Genomic DNA, 26,136 nt, shown 5'->3' on the forward strand with positions numbered 1-26,136 from the left:
CCTCTAGGTGGTCACAAAGCACCCGAGCTGATCTCCCTGTGCTATGTGGCTGCTTCCCACTAGCTATCTATATTACATCTAGTAGCGTATGTATGTCCATGCCACTCTCTCACTTTGTCCCAGCTTACCCTTCTGCCTCCCTGTATCCTCAAGTCCATTCTCTAGAGGGTATGCAATTTATTCCCGTCTTGCTCCTAAGTTCTTCATGACCATTATTTTTGTTTTTTACATTCCATATATATGTGTTAGCACACAGTATTTGTTTTTCTCTTTCTGACTTCACTTTGTTGACAATCTCTAGGTCCATCCACCTCACTATAAATAACTCAGTTTCATTTCTTTTTATGGATGAGTAATATTCCTATGTATATATGTGCCACATCTTCTTTATCCATTCATCTGTTGATGGACACTTAGGTTGCTTCCATGTCCTGGTTATTGTAAATAGAGCTGCAATGAATATTTTGGTACATGACTCTTTCTGAACTTTGGTTTTCTCAGGGTATATGCCCAGCAGTGGGATTGCTGGGTCATATGGTAGTTCTATTTTTAGTTTCTTAAGGAACGTCCATACTGTTCTCCATAGTGGCTGTATCAATTTACATTCCCACTAACAGTGCAAGAGGGTTCCCTTTTCTCCACATCCTCTCCAGCATTTACTGTTTGTAGATTTTCTGATGATGGTCATTCTGACTGGTGTGAGATGATATCTCATTGTAGTTTTGATTTGCATTTCTCTAATGATTAATGATGTTGAGCATTCTTTCATGTGTCTCTTGGCAATCTGTATATCTTCTTTAGAGAAATGTCTATTTAGGTCTTCTGCCCATTTTTTGATTGGTTTTTGTTTGTTTGTTTGTTTTTTTAAATGTTGAGCTGCATGAGCTGCTTGTAAATTTTGGAGATTAATCCTTTGTCAGCTGCTTCATTAGCAAATATTTTCTCCCATTCTGAGGGTTGTCTTTTCATCTTGTTTATGGTTTCCTTTGTTGTGCAAAAGCTTTTAAGTTTAATTAGGTCCCATTTGTTTATTTTTGTTCTTATTTCCATTTCTCTAGGAGGTGGGTCAAAAAGGATTTGCTGTGATTTATGTCATAGAGTGTTCTGCCTATGTTTTCCTCTAAGATTTGGATGGTGTCTGGCCTTACATTTAGGTCTTTAATCCATTTTGAGTTTATTTTTGTGTATGGTGTTAGGGAGGGTTCTAATTTCATTCTTTTACATGTAGCTGTCCAGTGTTCACAGCACCACTTATTGAAGAGGCTATATTTTCTCCACTGTATATTCTTGCTGCCTTTATCAAAGATAAGGTGACCATACGTGTGTGGGTTTATGTCTGGGCTTTCTATCCTGTTCCATTGATCTATATTTCTGTTTCTGTGCCAGTACCATACTGTCTTGATTACTGTAGCTTTGTAGTATAGTCTGAAGTCAGGGAGCCTGATTCCTCCAGCTCCATTTTTCCTTCTCAAGATTGGTTTGGCTATTCGGGGTCTTTTGTGTTTCCATACAAATTGTGAAATTTTTTGTTCTAGTTCTGTGAAACATGCCAGTGGTAGTTTGATAGGGATTGCATTGAATCTGTAGATTGCTTTGGGTAGTAGAGACATTTTCACAATGTTGATTCTTCCAATCCAAGGACATGCTATATCTCTCCATCTATTTCTATCATCTTTAATTTCTTTCATCCATGTCATAATTTTCTGCATACCGGTCTTTTGTCTCCTAGGTAGGTTTATTCTTAGATATTTTATTCTTTTTGTTGCAAAGGTAAATGGGAGTGTTTTCTTAATTTCACTTTCAGATTTTTCATCATTAGTGTATAGGAATGCAAAAGATTTCTGTGCATTAATTTTGTATCCTGCTACTTTAACAAATTCATTGATTAGCTCTAGTAGTTTTCTGGTAGCATCTTTAGGATTCTCTATGTATTATATCATCTCATCTGCAAACAGTGACAGCTTTACATGTTCTTTTCCAATTTGGATTCCTTTTATTTCTTTTTCTTCTCTGATTGCCATGGCTATGTTGAAACTATGTTGAATAATGGTGGTGAGAGTGGGCAACCTTGTCTTGTTCCTGATCTTAGAGGAAATGGTTTCAGTTTTTCACCATTAAGGATGATGCTGGCTGTGGGTTTGCCATATATGGCCTTTATTATGTTAAGGAAAGTTCCATCTATGCCTACTTTCTGGAGGGTTTTTATTGTAAATAAGTGTTGAATTTTGTCAAAAGCTTTCTCTGCATCTACTGAGATGATCATATGGATTTTCTGCTTCAATTTGTTAATATGGTGTATCACATTGATTAATTTGTGTATATTGAAGAATCCTTGAATTCCTGGGATAAATCCCACTTGATCATAGTATATGATCATTTTCATGTGATGATGGATTCTGTTTGCTAGTATTTTGTTGAGGATTTTTGCATCTATGTTCATCAGTGATATTAGCCTGTAGTTTTCTTTCCTTGTGACATCTTTGTTTGGTTTTGGTATCAGAGTGATGGTGGCCTCGTAGAATGAGTTTGGGAGTGTTCTTCCCTCTGCTATATTTTGGAAGAGTTTGAGAAGGATAGGTGTTAGGTCTTCTCTAAATGTTTGATAGAATTCTCCTTTGAAGCCATCTGGTCCTGGGCATTTGTTTCTTGGAAGATTTTAATCACAGTCTCAATTTCAGTGCTTGTGACTGGTCTGTTCATATTTTCTATTTCTTCCTGGTTCAGTCTTGGCAGGTTGTGCATTTCTAAGAATTTGTCCATTTCTTTCAGGTTGTCCATTTTATTGGCATACAGTTGCTTGTAGTAATCTCTCACGATCCTTTGTATTTCTGCATTGTCAGTTGTTGGTTCTCCGTTTTCATTTCTAATTCTATTGATTTGAGTCTTCTCCCTTTTTTTCTTGATAAGTCTGGCTAATGGGTTATCCATTTTGTTTACCTTCTCAAAGAACCAGCTTTTAGTTTTATTGATCTTTGCTATTGTTTCCTTCATTTCTTTTTCATTTACTTCTGATCTGATCTTTATGATTTCTTTCCTTCTGCTAACTTTGGGTGTTTTTTATTCTTCTTTCTCTAACTGCTTTAGGTGTAAGGTTAGGTTGTTTATTTGAGATGTTTCTATTGCTATAAACTTCCCTCTTAGAACTGCTTTTGCTGCATCCCATAGGTTTTGGGTCATTGTTTCTCCATTGTCATTTGTTTCTAGGTATTTTTTGATTTCCTCTTTGATTTCTTCACTGATATCTTGGTTATTAAGTAATGTGCTATTTAGCCTCGATGTGTTTGTATTTCTTACAATTTTTTTTCCTGTAATTGATATCTAGTCTCATAGCATTGTTGTCAGAAAAGATACTTGATATGATTTCAATTTTCTTAAATTTACCAAGGCTTGATTTGTGACCCAAGATATAATCTCTCTTAGCGAATGTTCCATGAGCACTTGAGAAAAATTTGTATTCTGTTGTTTTTGGATGGAATGTCCTATAAATATCAATTAAGTCCATCTTGTTTATTGTATCATTTAAAGCTTGTGTTTCCTTATTTATTTTCATTTTGGATGATCTGTCTATTGGTTAAAGTGGGGGTGTTAAAGTCCCCTACTATGGTTGTGTTACTTTCAATTTCCCATTTTATGGCTGTTAGTATTTGCCTTATATATTGATGTGCTCCTCTGTTGGGTGCACAAATATTTACAATTGTTATATCTTCTTCTTGGATTGATCCCTTGATCATTATGTAGTGTCCTTCTTTGTCTCATGTAATAGTCTTTGTTTTAAAGTCTATTTTGTCTGATATGAGAATTGCTACACCAGCTTTCTTTTGATTTCCATTTGCATGGAATATCTTTTTCCATCCCCTCACTTTCAGTCTGTATGCGTCCCTAGGTCTGAAGTGGGTCTCTTGTAGACAGCATATATACAGGTCTTGTTTTTGTATCCATTCAGCCAATCTATGTCTTTTGGTTGGAGTATTTAATCCATTTACATTTAAGGTAATTATTGCTATGTATGTTCCTATTACCGTTTTCTTAATTGTTTTGCAGTTATTATTGTAGGTCTTTTCCTTCTCTTGTGTCTCCTGCCTAGAAAGGTCCTTTAGCATTTGTTGTAAAGTTGGTTTGGTGGTGCTGAATTCTCTTGGCTTTTGCTTGTATCTAAAGGTTTAATTTCTCCATCAAATCTGAATGAGATCCTTGCTCTGTAGAGTAATCTTGGTTGTACATTTTTCTCCTTCGTCACTTTAAATATCTCCTGCCACTTCCTTCTGTCTTGCCGAGTTTCTGCTGAAAGGTCAGCTGTTACCTTATGGGGATTCCCTTATGTGTTCTTTGTTGTTTTTACCTTGTTGCTTTTAATATTTATTCTTTGTATTTAAATTTTGATAGTGTGATTACTATGTGTCTGGGCATGTTTCTCCTTGGATTTATCCTGTATGGAACTCTCTGTGCTTCCTGGACTTGATTAACTATTTCTTTTCCCATATTTGGGAAGTTTTCAACTATAATCTCTTCAAATATTTTTTTCAGTCCCTTTCTTTTTCTCTTCTTCTTCTGGGACCCTTATAATTCGAATGTTGGTGTGTTTAATGTTGTCCCAGAGGTCTCTGAGACTGTCCTCAATTCTTTTCATTCTTTGTTCTTTATTCTGCTCTGCAGTAGTTATTTCCACTGTTCTATCTTTCAGGTCACTTATCTGTTCTTCTACCTCAGTTATTCTGCTATTGATCCCTTCTGGAGAATTTTAATTTCATTTATTGTGTTGTTCATCACTGTTTGTTTGCTCTTTAGTTCTTCTAGGTCCTTGTTAAACATCTCTTGTATTTTCTCCATTGTATTTCCAAGATATTGTATCATCTTTACTATCATTATTCTGAATTCTTTTTCAGGTAGACTGCTTATTTCCTCTTCATTTGTTAGGTCTGGTGGGTTTTTTCCTTGCTCCTTCATTTGCTGTGTGTTTCTCTGTCTTCTCATTTTGCTTAACTTACTGTATTTGGGTGTCCTTTTCACAGGCTGCAGGTTCGTGGTTCCCATTGCTTTTGGTTTCTGTCCCCAGTGGCTAAGGCTGGTTCAGTGGGTTGTGTAGGCTTCCTGGTGGAGGGGACTAGTGCCTGTGTTCTGATGGATGAGGCTGGATCTTGTCTTTCTGGTGGGCAGGTCAACGTCTGGTGGTTTCTTTTGGGTTGTCTGTGGCCGTATTATGATTTTAGGCATCCTCTGTGCTAATGGATGGGGTTGTGTTCCTGTCTTGCTACTTGTTTGGCACAGGGTGTCCAGCACTGTAGCTTGTTGATTTTTGAGTGGAGCTGGGTCTTGGCTTTGAGATGTAGGTCTCTGGGAGATTTTCGCCATATGATACTACATGGAGCTGGGAAGTCTCTTGTGGACCAGTGTCCTGAACGTGGCTCTCCCACCTGTGTGGCACAGCTGTGATGCCTGGTTGGAGCACCAACAGTCTGTTCTCCACACGGCTCAGAATGAAAGGTTGTAAAAAAAGAAAGAAGAAGGTAAAATAAAATAAAATAAAGTAAAGTAAAATAAAGTTATTAAAATAAAAAATTAAGAAAAATTTTTTTAACTAATAAAAAGGGAAAAATGGACAGACAGAACCCTAGGACAAATGGTAAAAGCAAAGCTATGCAGACAAAATCACACACAGAAGCATACGCATACACATGTATATTGTTGTATATTGTTGCTCCCGAAGTCCACCTCCTCAACTTGGGATGATTCATTGTCTATTCAGGTATTCCACAGATGCAGGGTACATCAAGTTGATTGTGGAGCTTTAATCTGCTTCTTCTGAGGCTGCTGGGAGAAATTTCCCTTTCTCTTCTTTGTTCGCACAGTTCCCAGGGTTCAGCTTTGCATTTGGACCCGCCTCTGCCTGTAGGTCGCCTGAGGGCATCTGTTCTTCGCTCAGACAGGACGGTGTTAAAGGAGCAGCTGATTCAGTGGCTCTGGCTCACTCAGGCCACGGGTAGGGAGGGGTATGGATGCGGGGTGAGCCTGCGTCCTCAGAGGCCGGCATGATCTTGCACCAACCCGAGGCACGCCGTGCGTTCTCCTGGGGAAGTTGTCCCTGGATCATGGGACCCTGGCAGTGGCGGGCTGCACAGGCTCCCCGGAAGGGAGGTATGGATAGTGACCTTTGCTCGCACACAGGCTTCTTGGTGGCGGCAACAGCAGCCTTAGCGTCTCATGCACGTCTCTGGGGTCCACTCTGTTAGCCGTGGCTCACACCCATCTCTGGATCTCCTTTAAGCAGCGTTCTTAATCCCCTCTCCTCACGCACCAGGAAACAAAGAGGGAAGAAAAAGTCTCTTGCCTCTTCGGCAGGTTCAGACCTTTACCCGGACTCCCTCCTGGCTAGCCGTGGTGCACTAACCCCCTGCAGGCTGTGTTCACACCGCCAACCCCAGTTCTCTCCCTGCCCTCTGACTGAAGCCGGAGCCTCAGCTCCCAGCCCCACCCGCCCTGGCGGGTGAGCAGACAAGCCTCCTGGGCTGGTGAGTCCTGGTCGGCACCGATCCTCTGTGTGGGAATCTCTCCGCTGTGCCCTCCGCACCCCTGTTGCTGTGCTCTCCTCCTCGGCTCCGAAGCTTCCCCCCTCCGCCACCTGCAGTCTCCGCCCGCGAAGGGGCTTCCTAGTGTGTGGAAACCTTTCCTCCTACACAGCTCCCTCCCACTGGTGCAGGTCCCGTCCCTATTCTTTTGTCTCTGTTTTTTCTTTTTTTCTTTTGCCCTACCCAGGTACGTGGGGGAGTTTCTTGCCTTTTGGGAGGTCTGAGGTCTTCTGCCAGCGTTCAGTAGGTGTTCTGTAGGAGTTGTTCCACGTGTACATGTATTTCTGATGTATCTGTGGGGAGGAAGGTGATCTCTGCTTCTTACTCTTCCGCCATCTTGAAAGTCCTCACAGTCCAGAAATTTATTTTTTCACAATTTGTTTCTCACAGTTCTGGAAGCTAGAAAGTCAGTTTCTGGTGAATCCCTTCTTGTGGTTTGCAGGCAGTCCATAACAATGGTTTCTGGAAGCCTTGAGAATAATTAATATTTCACTCCTGGTAGTTGTTCCACGAGGCAGATAGCTGGATGTGTTGGACTCCATTTCAGTCTATACACAAAACCCAAGCTACACTATTTCTCGAATTAAAACCCAGAAAGGAGTATTCTGAGTTGAGAGGGCTTGTGGTGTGCAGAGACAAGGGTGAGATTTGGAGTCCAACCCAGACTCTAGTAGCATCACCACCACTTGTCTGCTCTGCACCTTTGGGCAAACCGCTGGACCACCCTTCTCCTCCCCAAAGGCTCTTCCACCACTAGATAATAAAATAGGGAGACTGAAATCTACCTCATAGATTTGTTTGTAATCCAATAAGATGAGGCATGAGAAAGTGCATTGGCAAGTGCAAAGCTCGGTCCCGGAATGGATCAAGGAGATCAAGAAGAAAGAGGAATCTCCCTGGAGATGCCTGGCATCCAAAATGAAGACAATCCTAGTTAGTGCAGCCTTGTTTATGCCACAGGGGAGGCCTCTGGAAGCCCTTAATTCCTAATTACCCATAGATAATGAATGAATACAGTGGTAAATGTTATTAGAATAATTTACTATTCATGAAGTACAAGGGACAATTAGAATAATTCCCTATTAGTATTCACATGCCCCTTGTCGAAGAGATTCCCACCACCTTGGGCTCCCAGGGCCCCCGTTAGAGGAATGGGATCCCCCCTCTCCAGCACCAGGCTGTATCCAGCAGGGTTATTAGGCAAGGGAAGTTATTGGCTGTGTAATTAACTATGTAATTAACTCAGAGTGCAGAATGCCATCAGCACCTAATCTAATAGAAACATGTAATTAAATTGTGTCTTTAATCCCTGGGAAAGTCTCTGGATTGGGGTGTGGGAATCAACCTGGCAGCGCGCCTCCAGGTCTCCATTACCTTCATTTAGACAATTAATTGATATTCAAGTTACCTTTCTCATTCAAACCTAATTGAATTTCTCGCTACTCCCCATGAGGTGTAATGTGTTTATAAAGATGCTCTTCTTCATTCACCGCCTGGAGAACCCACAGCAAAGCAGTCATCACCTAGCTCCCACAGTCTCTTACCCAGATACTAGATGCCAGCAAGTGTCCCCTTTAAGAGGCTGATTGGTGCTTTGCTTGTTCCTTGGTATCTTTGCATCTGAACGGCGGTAACTGGCTGGAGAGCAGCTGTGACTAATGAATTTTCCCTCCTTATTGAGCCAAAGTCAGACGGTTGTTGCCAACGTGTCCATTTTGTTTTTTAGCTCTCCTTTCACTTTGCCTGATTCTGATGCATTCTTCCTAAATTCCCTCCTTGCCCCCTGGAGCGCTACCTCCAGCACCCTCTTGAGTGCTCCTCTACGTTACATCCACCTTCGTCCTCAAATCCAGCCCTGGGAGAGCCAACCGCACTTGTGACTTTGTCAGGCTTCCCTGCTCTCTCTACAAAGACAAGGCTCACAATCCTAGAACTCAGATGGCCTCCCGCAGGCTTGGCTTTCTCCTGGGCTGCAGAGGAGAGAGGAGCTGGGAGGGGAGAGGCCCCATGGAGATGGAGGTGCGGCAGAGCGACAAGGAGACTCAGGGTGAAAAGGGCAGAAAGACAACGGGAAACAGCATGGCAGCAGGAGAGGAGGAAAGAGGAGGGGAATGTGGGGAGAAGGATGAAACAAGCTGGAGCATAATAGGGAAGGTGGAGAGAAAAGAGAGGGATGTAACAAAAGAAGAGGGTGAGAGAGAAAGAGAGAAGGGAGAGAAGAGCTGAGGAGAGATGCCCCTGTTTAATAGAGCTGTCCTCAAGGATGCGGAACATGTCAGTGAGCCAGCCAGCATCAGCCATTCGGGAAAGATCTGTGAAAGGCTTGACTATCAAACAGAGGCAACGACTGGAGAGGAAGCTTCCGATTGCACTGTACACCTGATAGCCTAATCTGAAATGAGAATCTCCGTGATGTGGGGTGGGAGAGGCATAGCCATTCTCAAAAAGACATCATTTATTTTTTTAAAGCAAAAAAATAAAACTTTTCCCATCCCCTCTGCCTTCAGAAGTTTAACAAAAGTGCATCCATTCAGAGACATCACTTATCTCCAGTGGCAATTAGCTTAAATATGTCCCATTATCAAGCTGCCTGCTACTATACATCAGCGGGTGTTGTACCAACGCAGAGTCGAGCGTGGATAGCAGACTAGTAATTGCTCGTTTGTTTAAAGAAACTTCAGTTCCCGGAGAGGGGAGAGGAAAAGTCAAAGCCAGTGGGACAGAGCATGGACCGGTGCAAAGCCTGTGCCATGAGCTGCAAGCCAGCTCTGCTGGGGAGGGGGCATCCCAGGGAGACTGGTCTCTGGAAGACTAGATGAGGGCTGGGGGCAATAAGGCATGACTGGAAGAGTCCTTTCTGGGCACTACCAAAAACTGGGAAGAGAAGGCCAACTGGGAAGGATTGTAGAGGGGAACCTGTTCTCACCCAATTAGAGGATCAGACTGGGTGATTTGGAGGGTGGGTAGAGATTGGGATGTCAGGGGCCGTTGACTCCCCAATATCTCCCCTTCTTACTTTTTGTACTGCTGGGAATGTCAACATTACTTACCTATATTTCAATCATCCAATGACCTTTTTCTTATAATCATTTAAAATAACGGTACCCTTGCCAGGGCTTTTTAAGTCTTGAATTGTCAATGTGAGTCTCTGATCTTCATCACAGACGTTGTGTCTCTGCTTTCTTCCTATACAGCCTCACCCAGAGCTGGAGGTGTGGTAAATCCTTAGTACAGTTGGATGAATGGAATGGTGCACCCACAAAGGTAAATGAGTCTTAGTTTTTAAAGGCTAGCAAGGTCCTTTGTCTCATTGGATCATCATAAAAATGGCATAAGGGAGCTGAGGTTCACCGTGTAGGGTGACTTGCCCAAGGCCACAGACCCAGTAAGGGATGGAGTTGCCACTCAGCTCCTGGCAGAGCACAGCCACTGAGCAGGGATGACCCATCTGCATATTCCAGGCAGCAGGGCTGGAAGAGAGAGCTCAGCCCCCCTTCTACTTCTCACTCAATTCCAGGTTACTAGGTGACCTGGACAGATCTTTTCTATTCCCTTCCTGTTCTATAAGATCTGAAGCCATTTCCTGTTTTTGGCTTGAGTCTCAGACTATTGGTGATATGGGTGGGAGAAAGCATAAAGTATATTTTGTGGGAGGTAGTACTACTACTCCCTGTGCCCTTCTCCCTAGTAGTGAAGTGCTTGATGCAGTAGGTGGCATTGTGGTACGTGCACTGAACCTAAGGGATAAGGAAAAATGTGCCCCCCCCCATTCTAGTGCTTTCCTTCACTAATAAATCAGGAGACCTTGGACGCATCCTTGAACCCCTGGGTGCTTTCAGCTTCCTTATGTGTAAAACAGAGATAATTATATCTGCTTTCCCGACTCTGCAGGGTTATTCTAAGGATCAAATAGTGTAATACACATGATAATGCTCTCGAGTACACAGAAGCTTTTCATTTTGTATTTCTAGGTATATTTATATTCATTAGGCTTAAACACTAAAACGAAGGATGAACGGCCTCGAGAGCCATAGAGGAAAGACAATTTGTGTCTTAGGTAACTCTTACAACTACAGTGTATCCTTAAGGTAACCATTTGTTTGTTTTAAGGAAAAGACCTGGCTCTCCATAAAGACATTCAGGACTTTCAGGACATGAAAATGGGCTTTGGATGTCACAAGTTTGTTTGAATTTCACTCCAGGGAGCCCAGTACAGTAAACACTCTCATGTGTAGAGAGCCCCCTTAATCAAGCCAGTGAATCTTTTTTTGGGGGGTGGGGAGGGCTTTATTTACTTTTGGCTGAGTTGGGTCTTTGTTGCTGCGCGGGCTTTCTGTAGTTGCGGTGAGCGGGGGCTACTCTTTGCTGCGGTGTGCGGGCTTCTCATTGCGGTGGCTTCTCTTGCTGTGGAGCACGGGCTCCAGGCGTGCGAGCTTCAGCAGTTATGACTCGCGAGCTCTAGAGCACAGGCTCAGCAGCTGTGGCACATGTGCCCAGCTGCTCCGCGACATGTGGGATCTTCCCGGACCAGAGATCAAACCCGTGTCCCCTGCATTGGTAGGCGGATTCTTAACCACTGCGCCACCAGGGTAGCCCCAAGCCAGTGAATCTTAACCTAACCTTCACAATGAAAGTATAAATAGAACCCTGATTAAATAATTGTTATTTTCCTGCCGAGAAACTCAGTTGGGGCTCAGTCTTTACTGTAATATGTTATGCAAATGCTATATAGAGCATGTATATGTCTCCCCTGCCGCAAACTATCTTTGATTACACCAACACAGGACTGGGAATCAAAGACTCAGGTTCTAGTCACTGCTCTGCCAGGGACTCACTGTGTGACCTTGAGAAAATCGCTTAATCTTCCAGAGCCTCAAAGTCCTCATCTTGTACCAGGGAGATCAAGGGTTTGCACTTATTGATGGCCCCTCTCCCAACCATGGAGTCCATGTTTTTGAAAACATCTACTAATCTGCATTTACTGCATGATAATTCATTCATTTCCCCAAGTCTGAAAATCAAAGGCATTTGTAACTGGTAGCCAGAGATTCTGATCAGACTTATATAATCAGAGTTAACACACTGAGCTAATTCAAACTGAAAGCAAAGAAGTGTGATATTTGAGTTTGTCATGTAGCCTCATGATGGGTAAATAGGGGGAATATATTAGGCTTTTTGAAATATTAACAATAGCTCACCAGGTTCTATCACCTCCTGTGCCCAACCCCAGTGGTCTTTATAAACAGGTTGGGATTCACCCAAGTACCCACTCACTGTGAGTCCCTGTCTGGCTCTGAGAATTGAAGATGCATTTATTCTGGGGATTTAGGAAGGCGTGCAACCTACAAATGTCCCTGACCTCAGAAAGCTTACATTCTAGTGAAAGGGGAGACAGACAAACACACACACACACACACACACACACACACAAAATAATAGGTAAATTACAAGGTATATTAGAAGGTGATAAGGGCTTCAGAAAGAAACAAAGCAGAGGTATCGGGGTGATGATTGGTGGGCCAAGGCTTCAGTTCATGCTCAGGGTAACATCTGAGCAAAGACTTGAAGGAGGTGAGAAAGCAAGGCCTGCATGCTTAGAAGGGAAATAGCATTTCAGGCTGAGGCAGCAGCAGGTACAAAGGCCCTGAGGTAGAAACATGCTTATTATACTCAGATACCAGTACAAGGCCAGAGAGCCTAGATCAGAGTGAACCAGGTGGGTAGTCAGAGATAAGTTCAGAAAGGTAAGGGGAGCAGCTCTGATAGGACTGTAGGCCAATGTAAGAACTTGGCTTTTACTCTGAGTGAAACAGGAGCCACAGAAAGATGGGTGCTTGGGTGTAACAGAGTGTCATGGTCTGACTTAAGTTCTGAAGGGATCATCTGTTTACAGTGAATTGACAACAGGCTGTAGGGAAACAATGGTGAAAACAGGAAGACTAGTTAGGAGGCTATTGCTGTGGTCAATCCAGAGGTGAGAGTGGCTTGAACAAAGGTAGTAATGATGGAGGTGGTGAAAGGGGTCAATTTCTGAAGATCGAGGGCTCAGGACTCGCCAATAGACTTGATGTGGGGTCTGGGAGAAGAGCAGAAGTCAAGTTTTGGGAGTCCATGATATATACTCTCTACTCTGATGAGGTTATTGCATCTATATACTTACCAATGTATTATAAACATATAACGTAGCACTTTGTAGAAGGTCCCCTGATTTATGATTTTGTGTAAATTTCCCTTGACCTCAAGGGAAATCACTTAAATAAAATAATCTGTGAGAATATACAATATCATGTGAATTCTGTGGAAGAATTATATGCTAGGTGATACCTTACTTTGCAAACAGTGGTGGGAATATCCCAGGCAGTGGCAGCACTCAAGTGAGGCATGTAAGTCAGGGTTCAGCCCCCCATCTCTAAACAGACTGAGTTTGTTTAAACTGGAGAGGGCTTTCCAGGCTTTAATTTCCCTTAGGATAACTTTGATTCCATAAATTCTGAATGTGCATGGAAAGTGAAATAACCCTGAAAGCCTTCTTCTGATGAAACAAGGTTTAGGAAAACTAGCCCCCTTATTTAAAAGAGAAAGAAAGAAATGGTTCTCAGCTCCCTACTGAACACAGAGAAGAAACAGACTGAAACTAAAGTATGATTCAGCCACCATGAAACCTTTTTGGATCATGGCAGGATGTCAGTCAACAAAAGGTTAGGTCAGATCTAATTTTAATAAAGAGGGTTCTACAGAACAGTGGGTTCAAGGACTACTAGTAGGTGTTATCTGAAAAATATGTATGGTACACATACAAGTTTGAGAAATAGTAGACTGAACAAGATGAATTGATTTTTGAGAGTCTTTAATATGCTATTGCTAATGTTTCCAGTAAGATTAGTTTAATATGCAGTTTAATATCCTAAATATTTGGGGGCATGGGACCCCATTCATCCCCTTGAGTAATGCCTCACCTTGAGAAATGCTGATCCTGACCCAGGGAATAGTTGTAGGACTACAGTGTAGTAATTATCCTTAAAAGCAGGAATATTTTCTATCCAGGATGGGTTGTTTGTTCTTGCCTGGATGGTAGATGAATAGTTGAGATAGTATTACTTTTAGGCACCAGTTCAATGGTTCTTTCCATTTAGATTAAATTCAACTAATTTTTTTGAGCTCAGCTACATGCCAGACGCAGAGGTCTGGTTTAGATACCATTTGTACCTTCAAGAAGTTCTCAGAATTCCATGCAGGAGACAAACAGCATGGGAACACTTATTTGCCATAACTGTTGATAAATGCTACCCCTGATGTATGTACAAAAGAGCTAGCAGACAAAATTTTAGAGAAAGAGAATAGCAAAGAAGTTGGAAATATGGCAGATCTTGGAGCTAGCAAACATGGATTTGAATTTTACCTTGTCACTGTAGATGTGTGACATCTGGGTAGGTTATGTAACTTCTCTAAACCTGAAATGTAAATTAAATGTCACTTCAACTCAAAGTTGCTTGGGAGGGTTAAAGGGCATAAATTCATATGCAATCTGGCCTACAGTAGATGCTTAATCAATAGTGGCTTATACCACTGTTATTATTATTCTATCAATTATTCTATTAATAGCAATAATAAATGAACAAAACCATGCCAACAATATTTCTGCCTGGACAATATGGTAAGGATGGTTTCAGAAAACTTATTGAGAGGTATTGACATTTAAGTTGCTTCCAGAATAAAGACTGTGAAGATAAATAAGAAAATAAATTCAGAGGACAACAAGGGAAAGAAACTCCACTGGGGTTTATGGCATGAGTTAATGCCGGGCCAGACTGTGAAGACACTTGTGTGGCAAGGTAAGAAGTTGAAATAGCTGATGCATGCACTGGGGGTCCTAGTGATGGTTTTTAAAGAAATGACATAATCAAGTTATACAAAAATGCACTGGGACCACCCTCTCTTGTTGAATCACAGACTGTACTCTCTCCATATCCTTTGACCACTCAAGAGTTGATGGTGTCTTGCTGCCCCATGTATGACCCACTGAGATTTAAATTAGTGTAGAGCCTACATTCATTGACTCTGGGTCCAGATACACTCCAGTTGCCTCCACAAACCTTAGAATAAGCGTTTTCATATTGTGTTGTTGAGAATTTTAAAGTTCAGTGGAGATCATTAATTCCAGGTTCCAAATTAATTTGATTCTCACTTCTTGTCATTTAAAAATATTTTTTTCTGATCAAGTTGCAACAGACGAACATATGCATGCATAAGCGTGCATGCACGTGCTCGCACACACACACACTACTCAGATGTTTTATATGCCAAATGATAATATGCAGGGACTTACCAGCGTGTAAAGTTGGGCTGTTAGTCTAACATGTTTTTATGCAGATCTCAGAATAAAGAGATCTCACAAGGTCTCCTGCAGGCTTTTGAAATTCTTACAGCTAAATCAGTAATTAGTACAGTTATAGCCCAACACCGTTTTGTATTTTTTATTTTATTTCATTTTAATTCAGACCTTCATATATTTGCTCAAGTAAAATTGTTTGTGCAAGTACCCTACTACTTATCCACTTGGATTAAGATTTTCCTGATAATGTACCGCCAACACAAAATATCAAAATTGAACACTGAGACGCATAGGACTACACCTGTCATCCATAATCCTGAGTTAAAATTTTTGTGTTCATTGAAATTTTCACATTGGGTTGAATTTATACTAAGTGAACTATAAAATTTTAAATTCATAAGTCTCTATAACAAAATATCATTTACTGTATTTTATGTGTTAAGATTCTACATTAAGTTTTATTTGGGAAGAAGGGATATATTTTGCTGAAAAATAAAAGTAAAGAAAATCGTCATCCTAGACCACAAATCATTGTCTTTTCCAGTACCAGTGACTGAAAGTTTTCCCTTATGGAAAAGTAGGGAGAGAGAGGTGGTGATGGCAAAGCCTCCATTAACAGCACAGACTCCACATACGGAGGAGGAGCTAAAAGGGCAGATTTCTTCCCCCTCAAATCTCTAAACATTCTCGTGATGCTTGGTTTGTTCTCTGTGTATTGAAGGGTAGAATTTGATTTCTCCTGTTGTTGTTGCTCTAAACCGTATGACTCCATATTTTACTAGTGGCGCTAATCAAGAGAAGAGGAAAATGTGTCTAGTTGTTTATTTCACACACACACACACACACACACACACACACACACACGCACACGACTGCAGATCAAAAGCAGCCTGAATATGCCTTTATGCGATCACACCACAGATGCACTGGGAGTACTGTACAGAGGCAGGCACAGTTGTCTTAGTTCATGCACAATACACGTCACAAGTAAATACTATTGCAGCAAGCTGTTTACTCCTGCAGAATGATATTTACAGGTCTCAGTAAGTGAGGCTTTCTTTCCGGCTTTGCAGTGCTTTATGTAGCTTGGATGAATGCAGGCTGAATTTCCAGGCTCCAGCTAAATGGTATTTACGACAAACCTAGCATGCGATGCTTGAGAGATTTTTCAAGCACAATCTCCGTTTCTGAGCCAAGTTGAAAAAAAAAAAACACGGATTTATTCTCCCCATTATACAGATGAAGAAGAGACGTCACTGCCTGTATAGGTGACGGCTGCTTGTCCACAGTGACATGGGGAGTTGAAAGTCAAATACGAATTCAATTTTCAGTCTTGCACTCACTAGTCATTGCATTTGAATGAGTTATTAACCCTGCTGAGACTTAATTTCTTTACCTGAAAACTGGGATTAAAATACGTGGTGATTGATGACCACCTGGAAAGACATCAAATGAGATAACAACTATTAAGCTCTCTATATAGAGCCAAGGACAGAGGTGGAATTAGAAAAAACATATGCTTCCTCCTTGATAGCCTCCCCTTTGTCATATTTCCAGACAGCATATTACTAATGTGCAGAGTAGCTTGTGAGGAATAAAGAATATAAATTCAAATGTAAGCTGACATGTGGTAAGTACTTAATAAATGGTGGTTAATGACACTCTACTAATGGTAATATTAAATGAACAAAGCAACCCTAACACTATTTCTTACCATCTTGTACAGAACTGTGAAGGACACCACCATAAGAGAAAATATCTTGTTTGTTCACCAATTAGGAAGTTCCTTGCTGAATGCTAGGTGTGGAGTATTTGGGCAGAGCATGGTTCAATGTCAAACCTCCTTTGCAGAGTGGACTGAAGTATCCAAAGCATGTGAAGAAGATGGGGTCTGAGCCCACCTTTGAGGGAGAGGAAATGTTACTGACCGCTGTTCTTGGCCTTCTTAGTCAACAGAAATTGATCAGAGGCCAGACAAGAAATTCCAGCAAGGCAAGGCTTTATTGGGGTCCCGGCTGCAGCAATGGGGGAGTGAGAACAAACAACAGGTTGCCTTGTTTGCACGCTCCCTGAGGGTGGGTAAGATTGTTCCTTATATGGGGTGAGGGCAGGGGTGTGTCCAGGGGTCTGGCCGGAGGGGTGGCTTAGGTGTTTTGCCCATCCCTTAGGTGGTGTTGTGTGCAGGGGGCACATGCAGTACCCTGCTTTTGCTCTGGGCTCTTCAAAAGTGGCAGTTGGGTATTTTAGTCTCTTTGTATCTTTCATCCAGAATTTGCCCCATCTGCACTTGCACGCAGTTATTTTTAGTCCCAGACAGTTTCTTTGCATTTTGTTGCCGGAGGAGAGATGTGTCCAGGTGCAAGCATTGCAGCAAAGGGTCCCAGGTCCCAGCAAAGGGTCCCAGGTCCCAGCCTGTCTCAGAAAGAGTAGGATGAATGAAAAGAAAGGGGAAGGCATTTCAGGGAGAGGATCCAGCAGGGGCAGAGACCTAGAGATAAGAAGGAGATGGCCCCGTGAGGAGGAATAGGGAAGATTCTGGCATGGCTCGAGAATAGGGCAAGTATCCAGGAGCAGAGGACAGTGGGAATGTCCCAGCACCTCTAGAGGGCCCTGAGACCCCAGCTGAGGAATTGGGCTTTAGTTTGCAGACAGCAGGGACACATCAAAGATTCCTGAGCAGAGAAGTGTCATGACAGAAAAAAGAGTTTAGTTTTAGACAGTGGATGTGCAGAATTCTGGATGGCTTGGAGGATAAAGAGATTAAAACCAGAAAGCCTAGTTAATGAGTAATTGCATTTCAGGAAGATGGAGATGAGGGCAAGGACTAGGTCCCCAGCAGTTACTGTAAGAGAGAACAAGAGAAGTAGATGCTGGAGGGAAGGAGAGTGAGAGTTTCAAACCCTGCATGGTGCAGCAGAGGGGAGGTCCCGTATAAGTATAATGAGGTAATGTCATCACTGGACAAGGAGACATGGCACAGAGGAAAGGAACTTGGAAATGCCATCAGAATCGCAATCAATTGGTTTATGCAAATGTTTCACTTCCCCCCTGTCTCCCCAAAAGGGAAGACATAATTTGCACATATAGTGTTATTAATATCTAGAGCTTGGGAAAACAAAAGCGATGTTTAAACTTCAGAATTTTAAATCTTCCAATTTGCACTGCTCTATGCCTTGCTAAATTCACAGCACTGGAGACCTTTTGATGTTCTGCAAAGCCTCTCTCCACACTCTTTTCCTCTTGATAAAACATTAAATCAGTGCATTTCCCACCCCTATCCCTCCCTTTTTCCCCTCTAAAGATGAGTTTTTCTGGTAACTGAAATTCTGTTTCAATATGTAGAGTTCTGAAGGGAGCGATGGCTGAAGTAGTGATATTTCACATCGTTAGGCTTTGAGACTTTAGGCTGTAAAATAGATTCTTATTAGAGTTGATAATTCAAAATGCTTTTGTCATGTGGACGTGGGGCAAAGACCCGAAAGAGGGCAGATTCCTGGAGGGTGAGGAGGGTTTACATTGGGCTGTACCTAGGGACTGCACTGGCCACTCCAGTTATATTTTAAATGAACATCTAAGAACTTAAGGAAGGCAAATTCATTTGTCATTTGTTTATCCAAGCCACCTTTTCTATTCTCAGTCCTGTGCTGTTGGAATGGTAAGTGTGTGTGTGTGTGTGTGTGTGTGTGTGTGTGTGTGTGTGTGTGTGTGTGAGTGTTTATGGGACATAACAGGAACATGGCAACTACTTTAGGGGAAGAATATTCTAGCTCAGTGTTACTCAAACTTTTTAAAAAATTATCATCCCCACCTCCTATCCCTTGAGCCTCTTAGACATTTTTTTTCTAATTCCCCCCACTATGAAATTTTAATACTGCAGACATACTGTATATTAGTTTATGTACTTAATGTAATATACCTGTACTTTATCCATAAAAGAGTAATCTTTTCCCCTTTCCCAATCAATTTTCTCCCCCTCAAGGGAAATATTACTCCTGTAGAGCGTGCATGTTCCATTTGGAGTGGAAACAGTTATATGTCTCCATTATGTCCTGTGTTGGAGGGCACTACAAAGAGATGAATAAACTCAGAGGAGGGGGGAGTGGGTTGAATAGTGGCCCCAGAAAGATATGCCTCCCTCCTCACCCCAGCACCTGTGAATGTCATCTTATTACCAAATGTTATCTTTTTACAATATACCATTTTTTTACCAAATTACCACATTTGCAGATGTAATTAAATATGTAGAGATAAGATCATCCTAATTTATCAGAGTTGGCCCTAAATCCTAAGACAAGCATCCAAATAAGAGACACATAGAGGAGAGATGCAGACACAGAGGAGAGAAAGTTCCTGTGGAGATGAAAGGAGAGATTGGAGTGATGCTGCCACAAGCCAAGGGATGCTTGGGGCCACCAGAAGGAATGCTTTGGGCTACTAGGAAAACTTTTCCTCTACAGCTTTTGGAGGGAGCCTAGTCCTGCCGACACCTTGATTTCAGACTTCTAGTCTCCAGGACTACGAGAGAGTACATTTCTGCTGTTTAAACTGCACACTTTGTGGTAATTTGTTACTGTAGCCCAAATATAGGAGAGTGTGGCTGACTTTGCCTCAGAGAGTACGAGGTCATCTCTAGAGGATATGACTTTTGAGCTGGATCGAGACAAGTAGGAGGTTGGCAGGGAGAGAAGAAGAAGAGTATCTAGCAGAAAGAACAGCACATGGAAGTAGGTAAGGGGCGATGGGGATGTGCCTGTGCTACTCAGGCTCACTTATTGCTTGAGTTCTCCCCAACCTCGACATTTGGAAGACCTGAAGAGTTTGGCGCTGGGCCCTTTTTAATCTGTTTATTCTATCCCTCCTAAATGAGCTCATCCTTTTCCCAGATACCTTCTATGTGTTGATAACTCCCAAATGTTTATCTTCAGACCCAACCTGTTCTCCACAATGGAGACTCACATCCAATTGCCACCTGAGGCCCCCATTTGCCTGTCTCCCAGGCATCTCCATAGGTGTCTACAATGTCAACTCTTAATTTCCAACTCATACTGTTTCTGCTCAAGTCTCTCCTTCTCTGTACCACCAACAATAAGCATGTCTAGGTAACAGACTGCTCAGTGAGAAACTCTGGAGTCCTCACTGATTCCTCCCATTTCCTCAGTTTCCACCTCCCATCCGTCAACTTCCCGCCAGTTCTTCCTCCAAGATTCCTATCACATCAGTCCCCTTGTCTCTGTTAGAAGGACGGTATAACTTAGCAGCTGAGAGCAGGGCTTTAGAACTGCCTCATTTCAAATCCCTGCTGCATCTCTATCCTTGCTTCAGTTTGTCATCTGGAAAATGGGATAAAATAGTCCCTTCCTTCTAGGGTCATTGTGAGGATTAAATAAATTAATCCATGTGAAGGGTTTAGGACACTAACATTAACTGTTAACTGTTATTATGATCACTGTCAATGCTTTTATTCAAGTCCCTACCATCCCACTTGTTCTATTACTACAGCTCCTACCTGGACTCTCAGATTCCCTGCTCAGCCTTCCCTCTAGAAACCATTCTTTACACAGAAGATTTCCTCCTTCCCCACTACACTTAGAATAACACCCAATCTCCTTACCACAGGCTTTGCATAGCCAACCTTGTCTAGCTCTTCAATCTCATCTCATGTAACATCTCCTCACTTATTCTAGGGCTACACTGTTCAGTACAGTAGCCACTGGCCATGTGTGGCCATTGAGTCCTTGAAATGTGTCCTAGTTTCAGTTGAGAGGTGCTCTAAGTGTAAAGTACACACTGGAATTGGAAGACTTAGCATGAATAAAACTACATAAAATATGTCACTGTTTTTTAAAAATCTTGATTACATGTTGAAATGACAGTATTTTGGATATGTTGGGTTAAATAAACTATATTAATTTCACCCATTTTTTTTAATGTGGCTATAAAACATTTGAAAATCATGTATGTGGCTCATTGCATCCCTATTGAACAGGCCTGCTTTCAGGACTTCTTCCAATTTCTGGAGCACTCCAAGCCATCTTCAACCTCAATCTTTACACTTGAGGTTTTCTCTGCCTGGAATGCCCTCACCCTGCTCTTTAAAGTGGCTAGTTTTTCTCATCCTTCAGCTTCAATATCACCTCTTCAAAGAGGTCTTGCCTGACCATCCACCTATACCCTTCTTGGCACTGTTTCCTTCTTCCCCACCTCTCCCACTAGAAAGCAAGCCCAATAATTCAGGACCTATTTGTCCTGTTCACTGTTGTAACCCTAGCACCTAGCAAAAGTACATCTTCAGTACAAATCTGTGGAATAAATGAAGCAACAAAGAGATTACTTCTTAAAGAAGACATTTCTTACTATTTATAAGGTTCTCTGAGCTCTATGAAGGGCAAAAAAATAGATAAAGGGGGCATTTTAGAATTCTGCTCCACTGAAGACAGGGATGGGCATGAAGTATATTCTAAACACCAGGAGGCAGAAAACACTGAAGTGAAATAAAACAGAAATTGGGGTCTATCTAAAAGTAACTGCTTATGTATGCAACAGCTGTCCTAGAGGTCCAGGACTGGGAATAAGGGTGAACTTACCTGTAGTTAAAATACTCTGCACATCACCAAGTAAGATTTAAAGTGCATTAGAACTGAGCCCCAGGATAACGCAGTGCCACTGTGCCTGAAATATTAATAGTAGCTAATACCTACCAGGTGTCAGAGACTCTGCTAACCATATTGCATGGGATATTTTATTTAATTCTCATCATCTATTAAGGTAAGTTCCAGCACTATTTCTACTTTACACTAAAGAAACTCAGACAGGGAATAATTCATCTCACATCATTAGTGAGTGATAGAACCAGGATTAAGGTCCACACTTGACTGAGCCCTTGAACGCCGTGATACCAGTCTGCGGAGAACAGACCAGGATGCCTGCCTGAATTCTAGTTCTTGCTTTGCTATTACCTGGGCAATTTTAGATTAGTCCAGATCCCAACCTCTCTTCTTCAGATCTACCTCAGAACTGCTTATCCTTTAGTATTTCCTGCTCATATAGTCCCCAGATATGGATTACCGAGTTCATCCACCCTGGAGTTGGATTTGACTTGTTTCCCTTCCTAATCCCTGCAACCAGTCACCAAGTCAGAGGCATTGCTTCTACTTACAAAATACTCTGCAACTTGCCCCCTCCTTACCACCTCTTCTCTCACTGCCTCGGATCAAGCTCCATCACTGCTCACATGGAGTAGTCCCACGGGTTCCCTACTGGCCTCATCTCCAATCTCTCCCACTGGAATCCTTCCTCTAGCTGGTGCTGGAGTGACCCAGTCTAACATGGAAATCTAATTGCATCAAGTATCTCCATTCTCCACCCCTTCAACATATTTAGTAGCTTCCCATGGCTCATAAAATAAGGTGCAATTCCCTTGACTGAGCATATAAATGCCTTCACAGTTTCCCCCAGCCTATGTGTGTTAGGCAGACTTTGAAGGTAGCCCCAGTGATCCCTTCCTCCTGGTATTCACTCCCTGTGTAATCCCCTCTCCTGACCAATAGAATATGACAAAAGTGATGGGATGCTACATCTGAGATTAGAAAAAGACATTGAGTTTCACCTTGCTGGTACTCTCATGCTCCCTTGAGCTCTCCTTAAGCTTTGCTCACTAAGATGAAGCCAGCTGCCATGTTGTGAGCTGCCCAATGGAGAGGCGCACATAACAAGGAACTGAGGGAGGGCTCCGGCCAATGGCCAGTAAGGAACTGAACCCTGTTAACAGCCACATGTTTAAGCTTGGAAGCCCATCAACCCCCAGCAGATCCTCGAGGTGACTGTCGTCCTGGTTGACACCTTGATTGCAGTCTTTTTGGAGACAAGACCCTGAACTAGAGGCACCAGCCAAGGTGTACTTGGATTCCTTCCTACAGAAGCTCTGAAATAATACATGTTTGCTGCTTTAAGCTAAGTTTTAGGATTACAGTACTTATTAAGCAGCAATACATAACTAATACACTAGATGTTCAGCCTCATGTTTTAGCAACTTCTACTTACACGTCCAATATTCCCATCACAGTGAACTTGTAATTAGTCCCCAACACATCCTGCACTCTTCATCCCCAGGCTTCTGTATATATCTTTTTTTTTTTCTACTCTTAATGCCATCTCTTTCTTTCCTGCCTGGTAAACACATGGTCCTTCATCAAAACCCACCTGTAATAGCACAGCTGTTCAGCCACCTTTCCCAATTTCCCAGCTAGCCACTCCTCCTCTATGCTCCCAAGACATTCGCATATGCTGGTGAAGGGTGGGCGTATGGGTGAAGGTGCTCCTTTGTCTCCACCTTTCCCACCCCTGCTCTCCTCACACACACTCCCGCCCCCATTGGATCCAGAATCCCAAGGAAAGCAACTCTGCTTTCATCTCCTTCATCTCCAACACCTAGCACAGAGTCATGTATGTATGTGCCATTTATGTTTTTAGTTGAACAGAACTTAAAAATTGATGTTAGATGGATGAAACTCTTGTCTTAGTTTCTTCATGTGTAAGATAATAATAACAGTATAGAATAATAGCCATTAACAAAATAATGTGGTAATGATATTAGTAAAGGTATAATACTACTACTGTTAAAATAATAATGATGATGATGATGATGATAATGATAAATCCATGAGTCAGGCTCTACACTAAAGGTTTTCACATCCACTGTCTCTCTACCTCAAGATACCCTACATGTTATTAAATTATATCCATTCCACACAGGCTCAGGGAGGTTAAATAACTTGTCTAGAGCCTCAGAACTAATGGTGGAGCTAGAGTTCAATCCCAGATCTGTCTGATTGCCCAGTCAGTCCTTTTTCCACTACAGTCTTTAATTAAAGGGTCTCCCAGAATAAATTGTTGAGGAGGATGTGGGTAGTCCTTTGGAATGGGAATGGCAGATCCCTCCAGGTTCTGACACAGGTATGTAAAGGTCCTCAAGGAGATATGTGGGACAGGGGACAAAGTCAAAGGCACTCCTTCCCCCAGACAAACCAGTGAAGAATGACTGGAGAAAAGATCAATAACCCTGGTGGTAGTGGGGAGGGTGGTTTGTAGGGGAGGCCCAGGAGGGCCTCCCCAAATCTATTAGGAAAATACTCTCCAAGGCCCTGAAGCTGAGCACAGATCCAATTAGCTGACTGATATATGGATATATTCAGGATGGAGCAGTTTTGGAAAGGGTTGCACCTGGCCTTGGGAATTTTGATGAGCTTTTAAAATTCAGTGGGCACCAACACTGAAATTGTGGATGCAAGCTTGATCTGAGCTTTGCTGCACATATAGGAAAACATGAAGGGTTCCTCATCACGTGGAGCTGGTGCACGTCATTACTGCTAACATGCTACCGTGCCACGTACTTTCCGAGAGTCAATGGTTTCCCAGGGTTTCTTTTGGGAAAACCTTCCTCCACTACCCTCCATCACTTATTCATCAAGGTCTTGACCCCGGGGAACTGGAGTAGGTCTAGGACAACTTTCAACAGACTGAACTTTTGCTGCAGTCCATTGGAACAATTGTGACTTATTTATTTATTTATTTAACTTTTTATTTTATATTGGAGTATAGTTGATTAATAATAGTTAGTTGTGATAGTTTCAGGTGAACAGCAAAGTGATTCAGTTATACATATACACGTGTCTATTCTTTTTCAAATTCTTTTTCTCATTTAGGTTTTTACATAATATTGAGCAGAGTCCTCTGTGCTATACAGTAGGTTGGTTATCCATTTTAAATATAGCAGTGTGTACGTGTCAATCCCACACTCCCTAATTTTCCCTTCCCCCCTCCCCTCCCCCCAACCTTAAGTTCCTTCCCTAAGTCTGTGAGTTTGAAACAATTGTGACTTTAGCAACAGGTTAACCCATCCCAGCCTTCCACCAGGCTGTCAAATGCAGGAACCAGGGGTCCAAGGGAAGAGGTGTGTGTTCCCTCCATGGGGTGTGGTACTTTTGAAACCACTTTAAAATGATATTTTAAATTACTAAACAGGATTGAGGGAATGTTTTTCACTGTTGGGCTTTAAGGCTTTAAGTCTGTTTTCCTTTTCAAAATTATCCCCTTTCCCTTATATCTCTCCCCTTCCCCTGCGAGCTGTGATATTGAAAGGCAAATTTCCTGGAGGGGTTAGGGAGGCGGGTGTTGAGAATTAACATATCAAAGAAACTCAATAAACCAAACGGAAATTAGCAGAATCCTGCCTCTGACTTGGAGTTACTGCACTAAATTGAGGTTAATGTGACCCTGTCCTTTCTGTTTTTAAACAAAAATGGGGAAATAGAGTAAGTTCTGTTCCAGTTCCCTCCGGGCCCATCGGCATTCCTCCTCAGTGGTGAAAATAAAAACAACAAAAGAAAAGGAGGGGAAAAAGAAAAAAAGATCCCAAACATTTAGTGGAATATATATGTATATTCTCTGATATATAACTTAATAAAAGTTTATGGACCCAGGATAAGGAAGCCACACTGAACAGATGCACTGGGACTGAAATATGGTTCAATTAAGTCTGTAACGGGGTGAGCTTTACTTTGAACATTTTCCAAGTTGAAATGAAAGCTTTGCAGAACAGATAAATCAGGCAACATAGAATAAAAACCCTGACCTGGCACCGCTCCCAAAAGGAGGGGAGGAGGGGCTTGAGGGTTGGATGGGGAGGGGACGAAGGAGGTGGGGGCAATGAGCCAGCCAGGCCTCCCTATTGGAGGCTCCAACAGTCGCTGCCCTGTGACAGTTGATAAACAACAGCTATTTAAGCCCTTCCAATCAATGCCTTCTGTGGCAGCTATTTATCTATTGAGGGGATGGAAGGCATTGCCTAGTGCAATTAAGCTGTTTGCTAGCAGTGCCTTCAAAAGTGCTTTTCCTATAGGCACTGAGCCAGCTGTGGTTTATGGCCAACCTTCCTGCCGGGGGAGGAGTTTGGTCTGAGAAAGTAGACAGCCGTCCTTTCCTGCACTGCCCACCCCATCACCCCAGGCCAAATATCCTCCAGGAAGCCTTCGATGTCTGTCCAGCTCTTAGGACAATAGAATCCTAGTCTTTCTCCTTATTCTCTTCACCTCCCTGAGGTGTCATCCCCATCCCCACCCTTTCCATCTGTTCTACAAGGTTGGTTTCTCTGCAGAAGGTGTTCAGTGTGGAATATAAGTCTTGGTTGGGTCCTGCCAGACCTAGGTTTGAATCTCTGGTCGTGGACATATTCCTCTCTAAGAG

The sequence above is a fragment of the Lagenorhynchus albirostris genome, chromosome 7 (assembly GCF_949774975.1).
Source record: "Lagenorhynchus albirostris chromosome 7, mLagAlb1.1, whole genome shotgun sequence".
Classification (NCBI taxonomy): domain Eukaryota; kingdom Metazoa; phylum Chordata; class Mammalia; order Artiodactyla; family Delphinidae; genus Lagenorhynchus; species Lagenorhynchus albirostris.